This window comes from Ahaetulla prasina, chromosome 3, assembly GCF_028640845.1.
Source record: "Ahaetulla prasina isolate Xishuangbanna chromosome 3, ASM2864084v1, whole genome shotgun sequence".
In the NCBI taxonomy this organism is placed as follows: domain Eukaryota; kingdom Metazoa; phylum Chordata; class Lepidosauria; order Squamata; family Colubridae; genus Ahaetulla; species Ahaetulla prasina.
This window is the reverse complement of record NC_080541.1, coordinates 96,259,367-96,277,321: the sequence shown is the minus strand read 5'-3', so window position 1 is coordinate 96,277,321 and position 17,955 is coordinate 96,259,367. Positions and strand designations below refer to the sequence as shown.

Below are 17,955 nucleotides of genomic sequence, written 5' to 3'. Positions count from 1 at the left end.
GCTGTTGGTGTAAACAGCAGGTAGTCAGGGCCAAGTTGCTTTGTTTGTTGGCCGCTAATCGGTTTCAAATTCGGTCAACATGTCTTCTCCAGACTCTCCCATTGCCCATGTCAACTATGTATGACTTTGTGCCTGTAATTTCAAGATTTGTCCTTGCTAACCACAGGAGTCTCTCCCCATAGTTTCTCGCGAAAACTGGGGATCCTATTGAGAATTCTCTGGTCTTGTTTCCTATTGTTTGATAACTATCGGGGGAATAGTTTGGATTTAAATGGTCTAGTGGGCATCGCAACCTCCTTCCCATTAGTAATTCCGCAGGGCTGCAGCCGGTGGCTGTACAAGGGGTCCCATGTTGGACTGTCAAGAATGTGTCAATTTTGGTTTGCCAGTCCCCCAGGCTTATCCGGGATAGTGCCTCCTTGGCACTCCTAATGAAACATTCTGCAAGGCCATTGCTAGCCGGGTGGAAAGGCACCGAAAGGGCATGACGGATGCCCAACTCGGCAAGGTAGCTCTCAAACTGGGTGACTTTAAATTGTGGACCATTGTCTGAAACAATGGTATCGGGCAATCCGTGTGTTATGAATAGCTGTCTTAGAACATTGATTACTGCCTCAGCCATCGTGGATCACATTAAGATTATTTCCAACCATTTGGAAAATGTGTCCACCAAGATCAAAAACATTTGGCCATGGAATGGACCAGCAAAATCTCTGTGAAGCCTAGACCACGGTCTCTGGGGCTTCTCCCACTCTCCTACGGGGGCAGTCGGGGGTAGCAGTTTGGAGTCCTGGCAGGGATTGCATCACCCCACCCAATCACCAATGTCTTTGTCTAGCTGGGGCCACCAAACATAACTCCACACCAAACCCTTCATGTGCACAATACCAGGGTGCCCCACATGCAATAAATTCAATACATTTTCCTGAAGGCTTGATGGAACAACCGCCCTATCTCCCCACAACAAACACCCCCCCTTGTGTAGACAGTTCAAATAGTTTCTTGGCAAAATGCTTGAAGTCTTCACCAGTTGAACTTGGCCACCCCCTCTGCACCCAGCCAATTACAGTCCTGATGATAATGTCTTTGGCAGAGGCTCTGGCAATTTCAGCAGAGGTAATTGGGTCAATGAGAGTCAATGAGGAGGGCTGGGGTTCCCGGAGTGAGGTCCTTGACAATTTCTGGTAATGGGCACCTGCTTAAAGCGTCCTCATGTCCCAAGTCTATGCCTGGCTGGTGAGGAATACACGGCCAAAAAAATAGCCCATTGAGTCAATCTGGGGGATAGGGCAATAGGTGTAGGATGGTCCCCCGCCAACAGTCCCAAAAGGGGGCGATGGTTAGTCACAATGTCAAAGTGTCTACCTAACAAATATTCATGATTTTTTTTTACCCCTGATACAATCGCCAGGGCTTCTCTATCTAACTGACTATAGTTCCTGACTATAGTTTCGGCTCCTGATAGAGTTTGTGAGAAATAAGCAATGGGAGCTTCATCTCCATTGGGTAGTTTGTGGTTCAAAACAGCACCCACTCCAAAAGGGGATGCATCGCACACAAGAACTAATGGCAAGGTCCCATTATATTGGATCAGCAGACTGTCTGATCCAATATAACAGTTGCTTTCCCCATGTTCAAAGGATCTTTTTGGTGAGCAGCTTGTGCAAAGGTTTGGCTACAGTGGCTTTGTCTTTTAAAAAAACAGAGTAGAAGTTCAAAAGCCCTAAAAAGGCCTGCAGTTCCTTTTTTTTGGGGGGGGGTGCTTTCTGAATCGCTTGAACCTTACTTTCTGTTGGATGAATTCCTGAAGCATCGATTTGATATCCTAAAAACTCGTCTGAGGGCACCCCAATTTGGCACTTGTTGAGTTTAACTCTTAGCCCAGCAGTCCAGAAAATAGTCAGGACCTTTTGCAGTTTCTCTCTTAATTCTTGTAAGTCATTTGCTGACACTAAAACATCATCAAAATAGGGTGCTACCCCTGGTAGACCCTGCAACAGTCGCTCCATCAGATTTTGAAATAGCCCTGGAGCTACGCTGACCCTAAATTGGAGTCTGGTGCACTTGAATGCACCCCTGTACATGACTATTGTTTGTGTTTCTGCTGTGGCGGCGTCCACAGGCAATTGCTGGTATGCTTGTGCTAAGTCCAGCTTCACAAAAATTTGCCCAGGTCCCAAGGAATGCAAAAGGTGTTGAACTATTGGGACAGAGTATGCACTTTTCTGTAAGGCTTTGTTTAACATTGCCTTATAGTCAGCGCAGATTCGGACAGAGCCGTCTGGCTTGACAGGAGTCACAATGGGTGTCTCCCACTTTGTATGGTCAACTAGGATTAATATGCTCTGTTGCAATAATTTATCAAGTTCTTTGTTGATTTTCAGTTTAAGGGCAAATGGGACCCTTCTAGCCTTTAGTCGTATTGGGACAATAGCAGGATCTAAATTAAACGAAATAGGGGTCCCCACATACTTGCCCAGGCTGTCTTTAAACACGTTGTTGAACTTCTGCAGTAGCTCCTCCTTCAAATCGCACCTGATGATGTGAACTCTGGAGACTCCCATGCCCAGGGCCCGGAACCAGGAGGCTGGGAAGGTGTTCTTTCATGATGGTGATCGGCAGAGTCTTTTTGTGCTGGCCATAGGTGACCCGGACTGTTACAATTCCTTTTAGGGGAATTCAGTTTCCCTGGTAATCTTGGATTTGTAGTCTCTGAGGTTTGAGCTGACCCTTTGCGATGTGCAGAATGGCTGTGATCAGTTTGTCCTAGGACATGATGGTGATCGATCACCCGGTGTCTACTTCCATTTTACATGGAATGCCTTCGATGTAGGCAATTGTGAAGATTTTCCTCTCTGAACTGGCAGTTGATTGCCCTATTCTTATGGTGGTGTGATTAGACTTCGCACTCTTTTGGCTGGACCAATAGGAGCTCTTCGGTTTTGAAATGGCTGCGGATTGGTTGGCTTGAATTCTGCTCTAGACTTTTGGCAGCTTGGCTGCATGGCTCTGCATACATGTGCTAGGTGCCCCTTCTTCTCACAATGTCTACAGATGGCATCTTTAAATCGGCAGAATTGTCTCTGGTGGGTGCCCCCACAACTAGCACAGCCATCTCTCTCATTTCGTTCCAGTTTCTCGGTTTGAAATACTTCTTTTTTTTTTAATTGAAAAAGTTTTAAGAAACAAAAACATTTTCCCCTTTTCCCCTCCTCCCAGAAAACCCCTTCCTCCCTCCCTTCCCCCCACCCCCGGCTTCCCGGGTCAATCACAAGGTATTGTTATACATAAACCAAACATAGAGTAAAATTTTCCCTTCTAATCCAATTAACCTCATCCAAATCTTTTCATCTCCCAACCTCCTCCCCATTACATAAAATAATACTTCCTAATTATTCAAATACTTCTTCTTCGACCTCGCCATCGCTCTCGGGTTTTACTTCTTCGCTATGTATTGGTGTTGTTTTTGATGCATTGTTGGTCACAGTGGGTCTCTGCAGTGTCTTGGCAGCTTTGGATGATAGTTCGTGAGCCCTGGCTTCGTCCAGGGCTGAGTGGAGTGTTAGGTTTGTTTTGGCGAGAAGTTGCCTCTGTAAACAAATGTCTCCCACTCCACAAATTAGTTGCTGTGGAAGTGCATCATCGAGGTCTCAGTACTCACAGTGCATGGCTGATTTTCTCAGGGCAGCTATGTAGACACTGATCAGCTCGCCCTCATGTTGGATCCTCTGGTGAAACTCATATTGTTGCACAAATTTCAATGGCACTAGAGCGTAGTGTGCTCAGAGGGTTGCTTGCAGCACTTGCCAGGGAACGGACTGGACTGGCGTCGGCTCAGAGAACACTTCAGCAGTGTCAAAAACCTCTGGTCCACAGTGGCTTAGAAAGAATGCCCTCTTTCGATTATCGGAGAGGCCTTGGAAATCATTGGCCTCAAGGAAATACTCGAATCGAGCCATGTATGACCCCCACTTCTCTCTGGCCAGGTCGAATGGCGATGGCGGCATGTAGGTAGACATTTTCGGAATCTTTCTAGCGTAGTCGCCCTAAACTGGCTGGGTTCGGTAGCTAAATCCAATTTAACTCTTTTCTGGTCTCTCTGCCAGCCTTATCCCACCTTCGTCACCAATGTTGAGTGATAACAGCTCTTAAGTTTATTGTGAGACAGGACTTCAATGACAACAGCTCTTAAGTTTATTGTGAGAATCCAGCAACTGGAATGGGAGAACAGTCCTCCTTATATAGCATTTGGGCTGAGGCACCAGCCAATTAGAAACATGCTTTTTCCCGCCCAAATTTCCCTCCAAGAATTCAAATACATAACAATTAAACTCTAGGCCTGTCTTCTGTAGATTACATTAGTGTGTTCTATTCTCCTGAGTTCCTTGTAGTCTTCTCTTTTTCTCAGAATCTATCCATCAGAGACATAGGACATATTTTGTTCCAGGCAGTCCTCAGATGCTGGGCACTGAGGTTCAACAACATATGGAAGACCATGTGTTGCTCACCTCTAATTATTCCTATGGCTTAAACAAGGAATAATAATGTCATAAGCAACATGTTCCTATTAAAGCATTTTGGACCATATCCTAGAATGGTGACCTTAAGCTTAAGGGGGACAAATCGACTTCCAACTTCCCCACATGGTTCACAGAGCTTGTGCTTTAATGAGGTATGCAAAAGTGTTGGTCTTTCCCAGTTATTTTATTGTACCACACACTGAACTTAATCTGCTTTGGCAGAAGATCTCTGCTATGTATTGGTGTTGTTTTTGATGCATTGTTGGTCACAGTGGGTCTCTGCAGTGTCTTGGCAGCTTTGGATGATAGTTCATGAGCCCTGGCTTCGTCCAGGGCTGAGTGGAGTGTTAGGTTTGTTTTGGCGAGAAGTTGCCTCTGTAAACAAATGTCTCCCACTCCACAAATTAGTTGCTGTGGAAGTGCATCATCGAGGTCTCAGTACTCACAGTGCATGGCTGATTTTCTCAGGGCAGCTATGTAGACACTGATCAGCTCGCCCTCATGTTGGATCCTCTGGTGAAACTCATATTGTTGCACAAATTTCAATGGCACTAGAGCGTAGTGTGCTCAGAGGGTTGCTTGCAGCACTTGCCAGGGAACGGACTGGACTGGCGTCGGCTCAGAGAACACTTCAGCAGTGTCAAAAACCTCTGGTCCACAGTGGCTTAGAAAGAATGCCCTCTTTCGATTATCGGAGAGGCCTTGGAAATCATTGGCCTCAAGGAAATACTCGAATCGAGCCATGTATGACCCCCACTTCTCTCTGGCCAGGTCGAATGGCGATGGCGGCATGTAGGTAGACATTTTCGGAATCTTTCTAGCGTAGTCGCCCTAAACTGGCTGGGTTCGGTAGCTAAATCCAATTTAACTCTTTTCTGGTCTCTCTGCCAGCCTTATCCCACCTTCGTCACCAATGTTGAGTGATAACAGCTCTTAAGTTTATTGTGAGACAGGACTTCAGTGACAACAGCTCTTAAGTTTATTGTGAGACAGGACTTCAGTGACAACAGCTCTTAAGTTTATTGTGAGACAGGACTTCAGTGACAACAGCTCTTAAGTTTATTGTGAGACAGGACTTCAGTGACAACAGCTCTTAAGTTTATTGTGAGACAGGACTTCAGTGACAACAGCTCTTAAGTTTATTGTGAGACAGGACTTCAGTGACAACAGCTCTTAAGTTTATTGTGAGACAGGACTTCAGTGACAACAGCTCTTAAGTTTATTGTGAGACAGGACTTCAGTGACAACAGCTCTTAAGTTTATTGTGAGACAGGACTTCAGTGACAACAGCTCTTAAGTTTATTGTGAGACAGGACTTCAATGACAACAGCTCTTAAGTTTATTGTGAGAATCCAGCAACTGGAATGGGAGAACAGTCCTCCTTATATAGCATTTGGGCTGAGGCACCAGCCAATTAGAAACATGCTTTTTCCCGCCCAAATTTCCCTCCAAGAATTCAAATACATAACAATTAAACTCTAGGCCTGTCTTCTGTAGATTACATTAGTGTGTTCTATTCTCCTGAGTTCCTTGTAGTCTTCTCTTTTTCTCAGAATCTATCCATCAGAGACATAGGACATATTTTGTTCCAGGCAGTCCTCAGATGCTGGGCACTGAGGTTCAACAACATATGGAAGACCATGTGTTGCTCACCTCTAATTATTCCTATGGCTTAAACAAGGAATAATAATGTCATAAGCAACATGTTCCTATTAAAGCATTTTGGACCATATCCTAGAATGGTGACCTTAAGCTTAAGGGGGACAAATCGACTTCCAACTTCCCCACATGGTTCACAGAGCTTGTGCTTTAATGAGGTATGCAAAAGTGTTGGTCTTTCCCAGTTATTTTATTGTACCACTCACTGAACTTAATCTGCTTTGGCAGAAGATCTCTGCTATGTATTTGAAGGCAAAGAACTTTTTCAAGGTTTTTGGTATGGGGTTTGCTATAAGTGCAGACTAGTTAATTTTCGATATTCTTACCAAAGAGCTTTAATTTTGGGTACCTTGAGGGTACAATCTTGTACTAGTCCTAATTTATAGTCTCAAGTAAGAAATCATTAAGGCTTAAGTGAATTAACTGTCTGTTCCTTAAATCAGGTCAATGTAATTTGGCCAGAGGTCCTAGACCTAGAAAACAGTGAGGGCACAAGACAGTGAGTAAAACCATTCCTTAGAAATCTGTTAAAAACACATTAAAACAATATGCTTAACAGGCCTCTCCAATATCACTTCAATAATTACCATTTTTATTCAAGCTTCAATTCTACTGAAATGAAGCTACCATATGCTCCTCTCCCCTCCCACAGGAATGTTGAAAGAACAGTCAACACAACCTTTATAAGGCAACACAATCAGAATCCCCCCCCCCCAAAAAAAAACAACCCTTGAAATTGTCAAAGGACAGAATACACATACCAAATTGGAGTCTGGTGCACTTGAATGCACCCCTGTGCATGACTATTGTTTGTGTTTCTGCTATCCCACAGGCAATTGCTGGTATGCTTGTGCTAAGTCCAGCTTCACAAAAATTTGCCCAGGTCCCAAGGAATGCAAAAGGTGTTGAACTATTGGGACAGAGTATGCACTTTTCTGTAAGGCTTTGTTTAACATTGCCTTATAGTCAGCGCAGATTCGGACAGAGCCATCTGGCTTGACAGGAGTCACAATGGGTGTCTCCCACTTTGTATGGTCAACTAGGATTAATATGCTCTGTTGCAATAATTTATCAAGTTCTTTGTTGATTTTCAGTTTAAGGGCAAATGGGACCCTTCTAGCCTTTAGTCGTATTGGGACAATAGCAGGATCTAAATTAAACGAAATAGGGGTCCCCACATACTTGCCCAGGCTGTCTTTAAACACGTTGTTGAACTTCTGCAGTAGCTCCTCCTTCAAATCGCACCTGATGATGTGAACTCTGGAGACTCCCATGCCCAGGGCCTGGAACCAGGAGGCTGGGAAGGTGTTCTTTCATGATGGTGATCGGCAGAGTCTTTTTGTGCTGGCCATAGGTGACCCGGACTGTTGCAATTCCTTTTAGGGGAATTCAGTTTCCCTGGTAATCTTGGATTTGTAGTCTCTGAGGTTTGAGCTGACCCTTTGCGATGTGCAGAATGGCTGTGATCAGTTTGTCCTAGGACATGATGGTGATCGATCACCCGGTGTCTACTTCCATTTTACATGGAATGCCTTCGATGTAGGCAATTGTGAAGATTTTCCTCTCTGAACTGGCAGTTGATTGCCCTATTCTTATGGTGGTGTGATTATACTTCGCACTCTTTTGGCTGGACCAATAGGAGCTCTTCGGTTTTGAAATGGCTGCGGATTGGTTAGCTTGAATTCTGCTCTAGACTTTTGGCAGCTTGGCTGCATGGCTCTGCATACGTGTGCTAGGTGCCCCTTCTTCTCACAATGTCTACAGATGGCATCTTTAAATCGGCAGAATTGTCTCTGGTGGGTGCCCCCACAACTAGCACAGCCATCTCTCTCATTTCGTTCCAGTTTCTCGGTTTGAAATACTTCTTTTTTTTTTAATTGAAAAAGTTTTAAGAAACAAAAACATTTTCCCCCCTTTTCCCCCCCTCCCTCCCAGAAAACCCTCTTCCCCCCTCCCCCCCCTCCAGCTTCCCGGGTCAATCACAAGGTATTGTTATACATAAACCAAACATAGAGTAAAATTTTCCCTTCTAATCCAATTAACCTCATCCAAATCTTTTCATCTCCCAACCCCCTCCCGATTACATAAAATAATACTTCCTAATTATTCAAATACTTCTTCTTCGACCTCGCCATCGCTCTCGGGTTTTACTTCTTCGCTATGTATTGGTGTTGTTTTTGATGCATTGTTGGTCACAGTGGGTCTCTGCAGTGTCTTGGCAGCTTTGGATGATAGTTCATGAGCCCTGGCTTCGTCCAGGGCTGAGTGGAGTGTTAGGTTTGTTTTGGCGAGAAGTTGCCTCTGTAAACAAATGTCTCCCACTCCACAAATTAGTTGCTGTGGAAGTGCATCATCGAGGTCTCAGTACTCACAGTGCATGGCTGATTTTCTCAGGGCAGCTATGTAGACACTGATCAGCTCGCCCTCATGTTGGATCCTCTGGTGAAACTCATATTGTTGCACAAATTTCAATGGCACTAGGGCGTAGTGTGCTCAGAGGGTTGCTTGCAGCACTTGCCAGGGAACGGACTGGACTGGCGTCGGCTCAGAGAACACTTCAGCAGTGTCAAAAACCTCTGGTCCACAGTGGCTTAGAAAGAATGCCCTCTTTCGATTATCGGAGAGGCCTTGGAAATCATTGGCCTCAAGGAAATACTCGAATCGAGCCATGTATGACCCCCACTTCTCTCTGGCCAGGTCGAATGGCGATGGCGGCATGTAGGTAGACATTTTCGGAATCTTTCTAGCGTAGTCGCCCTAAACTGGCTGGGTTCGGTAGCTAAATCCAATTTAACTCTTTTCTGGTCTCTCTGCCAGCCTTATCCCACCTTCGTCACCAATGTTGAGTGATAACAGCTCTTAAGTTTATTGTGAGACAGGACTTCAGTGACAACAGCTCTTAAGTTTATTGTGAGAATCCAGCAACTGGAATGGGAGAACAGTCCTCCTTATATAGCATTTGGGCTGAGGCACCAGCCAATTAGAAACATGCTTTTTCCCGCCCAAATTTCCCTCCAAGAATTCAAATACATAACAATTAAACTCTAGGCCTGTCTTCTGTAGATTACATTAGTGTGTTCTATTCTCCTGAGTTCCTTGTAGTCTTCTCTTTTTCTCAGAATCTATCCATCAGAGACATAGGACATATTTTGTTCCAGGCAGTCCTCAGATGCTGGGCGCTGAGGTTCAACAACATATGGAAGACCATGTGTTGCTCACCTCTAATTATTCCTATGGCTTAAACAAGGAATAATAATGTCATAAGCAACATGTTCTTATTAAAGCATTTTGGACCATATCCTAGAATGGTGACCTTAAGCTTAAGGGGGACAAATCGACTTCCAACTTCCCCACATGGTTCACAGAGCTTGTGCTTTAATGAGGTATGCAAAAGTGTTGGTCTTTCCCAGTTATTTTATTGTACCACTCACTGAACTTAATCTGCTTTGGCAGAAGATCTCTGCTATGTATTTGAAGGCAAAGAACTTTTTCAAGGTTTTTGGTATGGGGTTTGCTATAAGTGCAGACTAGTTAATTTTCGATATTCTTACCAAAGAGCTTTAATTTTGGGTACCTTGAGGGTACAATCTTGTACTAGTCCTAATTTATAGTCTCAAGTAAGAAATCATTAAGGCTTAAGTGAATTAACTGTCTGTTCCTTAAATCAGGTCAATGTAATTTGGCCAGAGGTCCTAGACCTAGAAAACAGTGAGGGCACAAGACAGTGAGTAAAACCATTCCTTAGAAATCTGTTAAAAACACATTAAAACAATATGCTTAACAGGCCTCTCCAATATCACTTCAATAATTACCATTTTTATTCAAGCTTCAGTTCTACTGAAATGAAGCTACCATATGCTCCTCTCCCCTCCCACAGGAATGTTGAAAGAACAGTCAACACAACCTTTATAAGGCAACACAATCAGAATGTGGAAGCTGAGGAGTATGAAACACCTCCCCCCCCCAAAAAAAAAACAACCCTTGAAATTGTCAAAGGACAGAATACACATACCAAATTGGATATTTTAGGAATAAAAAAAATATATGATAATTACTCAGGGTACAAGATTGTGAAAGAATGGAATATGCAAAGATATATACATAATAAGGATATTACCCAGTGTATGTATCATCTATAATCCAAAGAAGAACAGGACCAGCTGTATTAGATTTAGTGGCTATCTAGTCAATGGCATTGTTCTGATTTATGTATGCACACACATATACACAGAAGAGTCAGTTTGGTGTAGTATTTAAGGCACCATGTTACAAACCAGGAAATCATGTGTTCTAGTTTAGACACAAAGCCACAGAGTGATTTCAGACCACTCACGCTATGTCAGACCTAGGAAAAAGGTAATAGCAAACCATTTCTGAAAATCTTGCCAAGAAAAGTGCAGGAATTAATTCAGGCAGTTACCAGGATTAAAGACTGATTTGAAAACATAAACACTGTGTGTGTGCGTGTGTGTGTGTGTGTGTGTGTGAGAGAGAGAGAGACAGAGACAGAGACAGAGACAGAGACAGAGACAGAGAGACAGAGAGACAGAGAGATCATGTAGTGTCTATAGATTCAGTATAAGATATTGAGTATTTCAAAGGCAAATTACAAGTAACAAATGCAACAAAAGGATAGGACATGATACTAATGGTACCATTGGATTGTAATGCCAGTGCTGAACAAATACATCTGGAATCCCAAGATGATTTGAGAGCCAGATTGGTTTAGTGGTTAAGGTACCAGACTAGACAGTGGCAGGCCATGAGTTAAAGTCCCACCTTAACCATGAATAATAACTTTGTTACTTTGGGCACTCTCTCTTGACCCAACCTACTTCACGGGCTATTGTGGAGAAAATAGAAAAAGGTGTATTGGATATGTTCACCACCTTGAATTATTTGTAAAGATAATAAAGGTGGATACAAATAAACAATAAATAAATTTGGACTGTATAAATGCAATAACTCAGGAAATACTTTTTTTTTGCAAAAAAATTTTTACTTAACATCTGTTTCAAGCAACAGTCTCTATTGATGGTCATTTCCAGATTGACAACAATGGAATCAGTAGATTACATAACAGGAAACAAAAGATATAGATACATTATCCAGTAAGCCAGGACTGGAATAGACCATGTATTCTTGTTAAATATATTGATTATTTTATGTGAAAGTGAATTTACGTGCTTTGAAAAGAGAAGGAAGGAAGAAAGGAAAAGAAAAGCCTAAACTTTCAAAGGAGAAAAGTTTAAAGTGCATCTTACAAAAAAGTTAACATGATAGCCAAGGGAAAAAAAATGGAAGATGAATGTCTTTGATAACAAGAAAAATACTAGACGACCAAAAGCAGGCTTTCAATATCAAACAAGACAGAACCAAGGAAAGACATATCAGCCATGTATGGTCAAAGGAATATAGGAAGAAAAGGAAAGTGAACTATCTTTTTAAGATATGAGAAATCATAAGGAAGCTTCCAATTAAAGTTTTGTTTTTTTTTGTCTTGGAAGAGATCTGACAGAAATAAGTGACATTAAAGGAAGATCATAGAGTAACAAAAATACTTCTGGAGCAAGCATATATTCAGGAACCAATGCTATCAAAAGTGATGTATAACATATAATTGATAAGCTGCCAAGAGTCTGCCATTGATTAAATACCCATTGAATTATTTTGAGCTGAAGAAAGAGAAATAGTTCTAGTTATAAAAACTCAACTTCAAGAAATGCAGAACAAGATTTTGCAGTCTAGAAATTTGAAGGAATTAGTGTACATACTTGAACTAAATAAGGAGATGCAACAGCATTTGTAAATTGCTGAATGTAATGTATTTAAACTTTAGGAGGGAAGTTTGGGCGGGAACTAGCACATTGCTGATTGGTTGAAGCCTCAGCCAAAATAGTATTTAAAGTGGGGGTTTTGCCTGTTGTCTTTTGCTGGGATCATTATAAACTAAAGAGCTGTTGTCACTCACTGATCTCCTGCCTCTTTATTGCCCAAACTTAACACTGAACTGTTACAATAATTGCTTGTATAGGAAAAGTTTTATTTAAACCATATTTATCTGGGAAAAATAAATGCCAAGTGAACAGAAAGGGCAGAGAGATTTGAGATTAAGATTACACATTCTGATGAGAGAGAGGTTCCCTGAGGATGGGCTCCAGCATGAGTCTGAAAGCTCGGAAGACTAAACCAGGGGTGAAATCCAGCAGGTTCTGACAGGTTCTGGAGAACCAGTAGCGGAAAATTTGAGTAGTTCGGAGAACCGATTGCGGAAATTTTTAATAGTTCAGAGAACTGGCAAATACCATCTCTGGCTGGCCCCAGAGTGGGTGGGAATGGAGATTTTGCAGTATTCTTCCCCTGGAGTGGGATGGGAATGGAGATTTTGCAGTATCCTTCCAATGGCTTACACACTGTAAGCCGCCCTGAGTCTTCGGAGAAGGGCGGGATATAAATGTAAAAAAAAAATGCCACATCCACCAAGCCATGCCCACCAAGTCACACCCACAGAACCGGTAGTAGAAAAATTTGAAGTTCACCACTGGACTAAACCTCTGGTCCTGGTAACTGACCAAGATTGCATCCTGCAACATTATCTTGGGATGCACATATTTGTGTTCATTTGTGAGATTACATAACTGATATCAGATGGACAGTGAGCAGAGCAAGAAGATATGGAAAAGAACTTTATTGCCGCTTCATTGACTAGATAAATGTAACTATCATACCAGAGTATGGAATATATTTAGAAGAATGAATGTGGAGGAATACTTAGTCTTCTGAGAAACCTTTGCAATGAATTAGTAGCTTCTGTAAGAACTGGATTTGAAGCAAGAGAGTAGTTAAGAATACGAAAGGGAATGAGATAAAGATACAGTACATTGCTCTAATATTTTTCTGCCTTGCAGCAAATGTATTATTAAAATTGCAGGAATGGAAGAGATATCTGTAATGTATCTTTAAATATTTTGGCGGGAAACAAGCACGTTGCTGATTGGTTGAAGCCGCCGGTTAAACTGTATATAAGGAGAGGTTTTTCCCCAGCCCGGTTGCTGGGTTCACCATATAGTAAAGAGCTGTTGTCACTATCCTGGTCTCCTGCCTCGTTATTGCCCGAATATAACACTGGCGACGAGGATGGGATATCGAGGTTAAGAGCACCAGGAACGAGCTGAACGCACGAAAGAACCGAACCCAGCAAAGCTCAGGGCAGAATCGCAGCGATGGCCAGCTACACTCCGCCCGCACCGTTTGACCCATCCAGGGAGAAATGGGGAACGTACATGACCCGTTTCGAGAGCTTCCTCGAGGCAAACGAACTGCAAGGAGTTCCAGACAACCGCAAAAGGGCATATTTCCTGAGCCACTGCGGTCCCGAGGTCATCGACATCGCGGAAGCCCTGGCAGAGCCAACGCCGGTACAATCGGTATCGTGGCAAACTCTGCAAAATCTATTGAAGAACCATTTCGCGCCTACACCGTCCAAATACGTACGGCGTTTTGAATTTGGAGAGCGCAGACAGCAAGAGGGCGAATCCATCAGCGAGTACATGGCCGCCCTGAGGAAAGCCTCCAAAGATTGTGGGTACCGAGACTTGGATGAGGAGCTGTTAGAGCAACTCATCCGTGGGGTCAGAGACATTCGTTTGTGGAGGCGGCTGCTATCAAAAAGCAATCTAACGCTGGCAAATGCTCTGGACGAAGCCAGAGCTCATGAGATGTCCACCCAAGCGGCGGAAACCCTACAAAAGCCACTCACGCCAACGGCGAGTGCGAAATCAACCCCGGTCCACAACGAAGAAATCCAGACCGAATCAGACGGCGAGGATGAGGAAGGAGTTTGCCTCACCGAGAGAAGGGGCAAAGAAGACCGGGACGAATGCGGAAGTTGCGGAGGGCAACATCAGCGTCAACGATGCAAGTTCAAGGACGCTACATGTCGGCGGTGCGAGAAGAAGGGGCACCTGGCTCAAGTCTGTCGAGCACCCCAACCTTCCCGCCGAAAATTCAAACCAACCAATCAGAGCGCAGGATCGGCAAGGCGACCTGCGATTGGTCCAAACAAAAAGGGCGCGAATTCAAATCGAACGACCGTGATAATAGGCCGTGCAGCAACCCGCGTCGAGAAGAAAATCTTCACCAAACCGAAGATCGAAGGAGTGCCGTGCCGACTAGAAGTGGACACAGGGTCAGCGATCACAATCATGTCCTGGGACACTTTTGCAAAAGCTTTGCCGAGAATCGCCAAACGCAAACTGCAAACACAACGGCTACGAGTGCACGACTACCAAGGGAATCGCATCCCTGTTCGAGGGACCACCTCCGTCCGCGTCGAGTACGGACCACACAAGAAGACCCTGCCCATCACGATAGTCGAAGGGACCCTGCCAAGTCTGTTGGGACTAGACTGGTTCCGTGCATTGGGCATGGGAGTGACTGGCATCTACAGAAGTGACTGTAACCTAAAAGACACACTCATGAACGAGTTCGAAGATGTCTTCAAGGACTGCCTGGGCAAGTACAAGGGGACCCCTATTTCCTTCAATTTAGACCCCCAGGTAGCCCCCATTAGGTTAAAGGCAAGGAGAGTCCCTTTTGCCCTTAAACCCAAGATTGACAAGGAGATAGACAAGCTCATCAGTCAGGGGATTCTGGTGCCAGTCGATCACGCAAAGTGGGAGACGCCAATCGTCACCCCAGTGAAACCAGATGGGTCAGTTAGAATCTGCGCTGACTACAAGGCGACGTTAAACAAAGCCTTACAGAAAAGCGCTTACCCGGTTCCCGTGGTGCAACACTTGCTGCACTCGCTGGGGCAAGGGCAAGTCTTTGCAAAGTTAGACTTGGCTCAAGCCTATCAACAACTGCCCGTAGACGCCAACACAGCCGAAGCCCAAACGATTGTGACTCACAGAGGTGCTTTCAAGTGTACCCGATTACAATTTGGGGTGAGTGTGGCACCGGGGCTATTCCAAAATTTAATGGAGCGACTTCTGCAAGGGCTCCCAGGGGTAGTCCCCTACTTCGATGATGTATTGATATCAGCCGAAAATTTAGAAGAATTGGGGGAGCGCTTGAGAAAAGTTCTGGGCATTTTCCGGTCAGCCGGTCTAAAGGTTAAAGTGAACAAATGCCAGATAGGGGTAGAATCCGTAGAGTTCTTGGGCTACAGAATAGACAAGAAGGGAATTCACCCCACTGAAAGCAAGGTCAAGGCAATAAGAAAGGCTCCAGCGCCCAAAAACAAAACAGAGCTACAGGCATTCCTGGGGCTAGTGAATTTTTAACGCGGTCTTTTTAAAAAACAAGGCAACCGTTGCCGAGCCGCTGCATAAGCTTCTGGGAAAGAATACTGTTTGGTCTTGGGGAAAGTCGGAAGCTAGGGCTTTCGAAGCAGTAAAAAACCTACTCTCGAGCGATAGCTTACTGATTCAGTATCATAGCTCATTGCCATTATTATTGGTTTGCGATGCCTCCCCTTACGGGGTGGGGGCTGTGCTCAGCCACAGACTTCCAAACGGCACAGAAGCCCCAATAGCCTTCTACTCCAGAACGATGTCCTCGACAGAGAGGAACTATAGCCAGTTGGATAAGGAAGCGCTAGCCATTGTGTCAGGGGTAAAAAAGTTTCACGAATACGTTTTTGGTAGAGACTTTGAAATTGTTACAGACCATAGACCTCTGTTAGGGATACTGGCTGGCGACCGCCCAACGCCTGTGGCACTTTCGCCACGATTGACCCGATGGACTATCTTCTTAGCCGCCTATTCCTACAAACTGCAGCATCGACCCGGAAAAGAGTTGGGGCATGCGGACGCCTTAAGCAGATGCCCACTACCAGGGGCGATCGAAGACCCCACTCCGGGGACGCCCATCCTGCTAATTGACTCTCTGGACTCTGGCCCAGTCACGCCTAAGGAGGTGGCTCGGCATCATACCGGGACATTACTTTGAGGACTGTACTGGTTGGGTACAAGAGGGTGGCCGCTGCGCCGGGCGAGCGCTTTTAAAGAATTTGTAAAAAACGTGGGGAACTTTCGGCTCAAGGGGGATGCCTACTATGGGGGGATAGAGTGGTGATCCCAGAAAAATTGAGGAAAAGGGTGTTGGACCTCCTCCACGAGGGTCACCCAGGGATCGTTAGGATGAAGGGTCTAGCGAGAAGCTATGTGTGGTGGCCCTTAATGGACTCAGAAATTGCTGAAAGGGTAGGGAAATGCCAGGCCTGCCAGGAGTCCAGACCTCTACCCCCAATGGCCCCGGTTCGGGAATGGGAAAGACCCCAAGGGCCCTGGTCGAGAATCCACATTGATTTTGCCGGCCCCTTCCACGGCCAAACCTTCCTGGTAGTAGTCGATGCCTACTCCAAATGGCTGGAAATCATTCTCATGAGATCCATGACAGCCGAGGCCGTGATCTCAGTCCTACGGCACCTATTTGCAACCCATGGGTTGCCCGACACATTAGTATCCAATAACGGCCCGCAATTCACGGCAACACAGTTTGAGGAATACTTGGCAGAAGAGGGCATCCGGCATGCCCTCTCGGCGCCTTTCCACCCTGCGACGAATGGCCTTGCAGAGCGTTTCGTCCGAAGCGCGAAAGAGGCATTGTCCAGACTCAAGCCAGGCGACTGGCAATCAAAAATAGATGTTTTCCTGGCCGTCCAACACCGAACCCCCTGTGCCACAACCGGCAGAAGCCCTGCCGAATTATTAATGGGCCGAAAGCTCAGGTACCCACTAGACCGTTTAAATCCAAACTATACACCAGAGGGTTACAAGGGGGGACTCGAAAAAACAAGAGGGATGGAAATAGGCGACCGGGTATGGGCACACAACTATGGTGAGGGCCCGATCTGGGTAGCAGGAAAAATTCTAAACATAACAGGTCCCAAATCATACTTGGTGGAGTTAGAGAATGGCCGAGTATGGAGGCGACATATAGATCAATTGAGGAAACGGTTAGCCGAACAATCCGAGTCAGACGAAACAGGCCCTGACTATACCATGTTTGAACCTACAGCTGACTCAAACCCGGGAAAATCGCAGGACTTAACTGAATTCCCGGAGGTCCAGCGACGCCAACAGGTTCCAGTAGAAAACAGCAGGGACGACTCGGCAAATAATCCAGGGCCGGATGGCCTAGAGGAGGAGCCGAGAGGAGCAAACAGCCCCTCCGGTCAACTCAACCCACTCCCAGGGAATGTACTGCGCAGGTCCGAAAGGAGACGCCCAGTCTATTTACGTGATTACGTTGAAAAGTAATATGTAAATATAATGTAAATATATAGGTAAAGTGTTTTCTGGGAGGGAAGGAGTGTAATGTATCTTTAAATATTTTAAGGGAAACAAGCACGTTGCTGATTGGTTGAAGCCGCCGGTTAAACTGTATATAAGGAGAGGTTTTTCCCCAGCCCGGTTGCTGGGTTCACCATATAGTAAAGAGCTGTTGTCACTACCCTGGTCTCCTGCCTCGTTATTGCCCGAATATAACAATATCACTATCAGCAAGAATTAAGGATGGATTGCAAAACATTACTTTAGATGTGTATCCAGTGTGTGTGTGTGTGTGTGTGTGTGTGTGTGTGTATGTGTCAAAATGAATGAGTGCAGCCATGGTATCATGACTGTTCCTTTTTTATATTCACACATGCCAAAAGGATAGGATTTCAAATACAAAGACATACCAATTGTGGATGCCCATATCTTTAAGCAACATTATTTTATTCACTGAACATAAAGACAATTTAGAAGAACTACTTATGAAATTAAAC

General features: G+C 44.7%; 1 pseudogene; it reads left to right on the top strand.

Annotated features, from left to right (window-relative positions):
• The first annotated feature begins 8,887 nt into the window (after positions 1 to 8,887).
• On the top strand, positions 8,888 to 16,747 carry LOC131194977 (uncharacterized protein K02A2.6-like; annotated as a pseudogene).
• Positions 16,748 to 17,955: the final 1,208 nt, after the last annotated feature.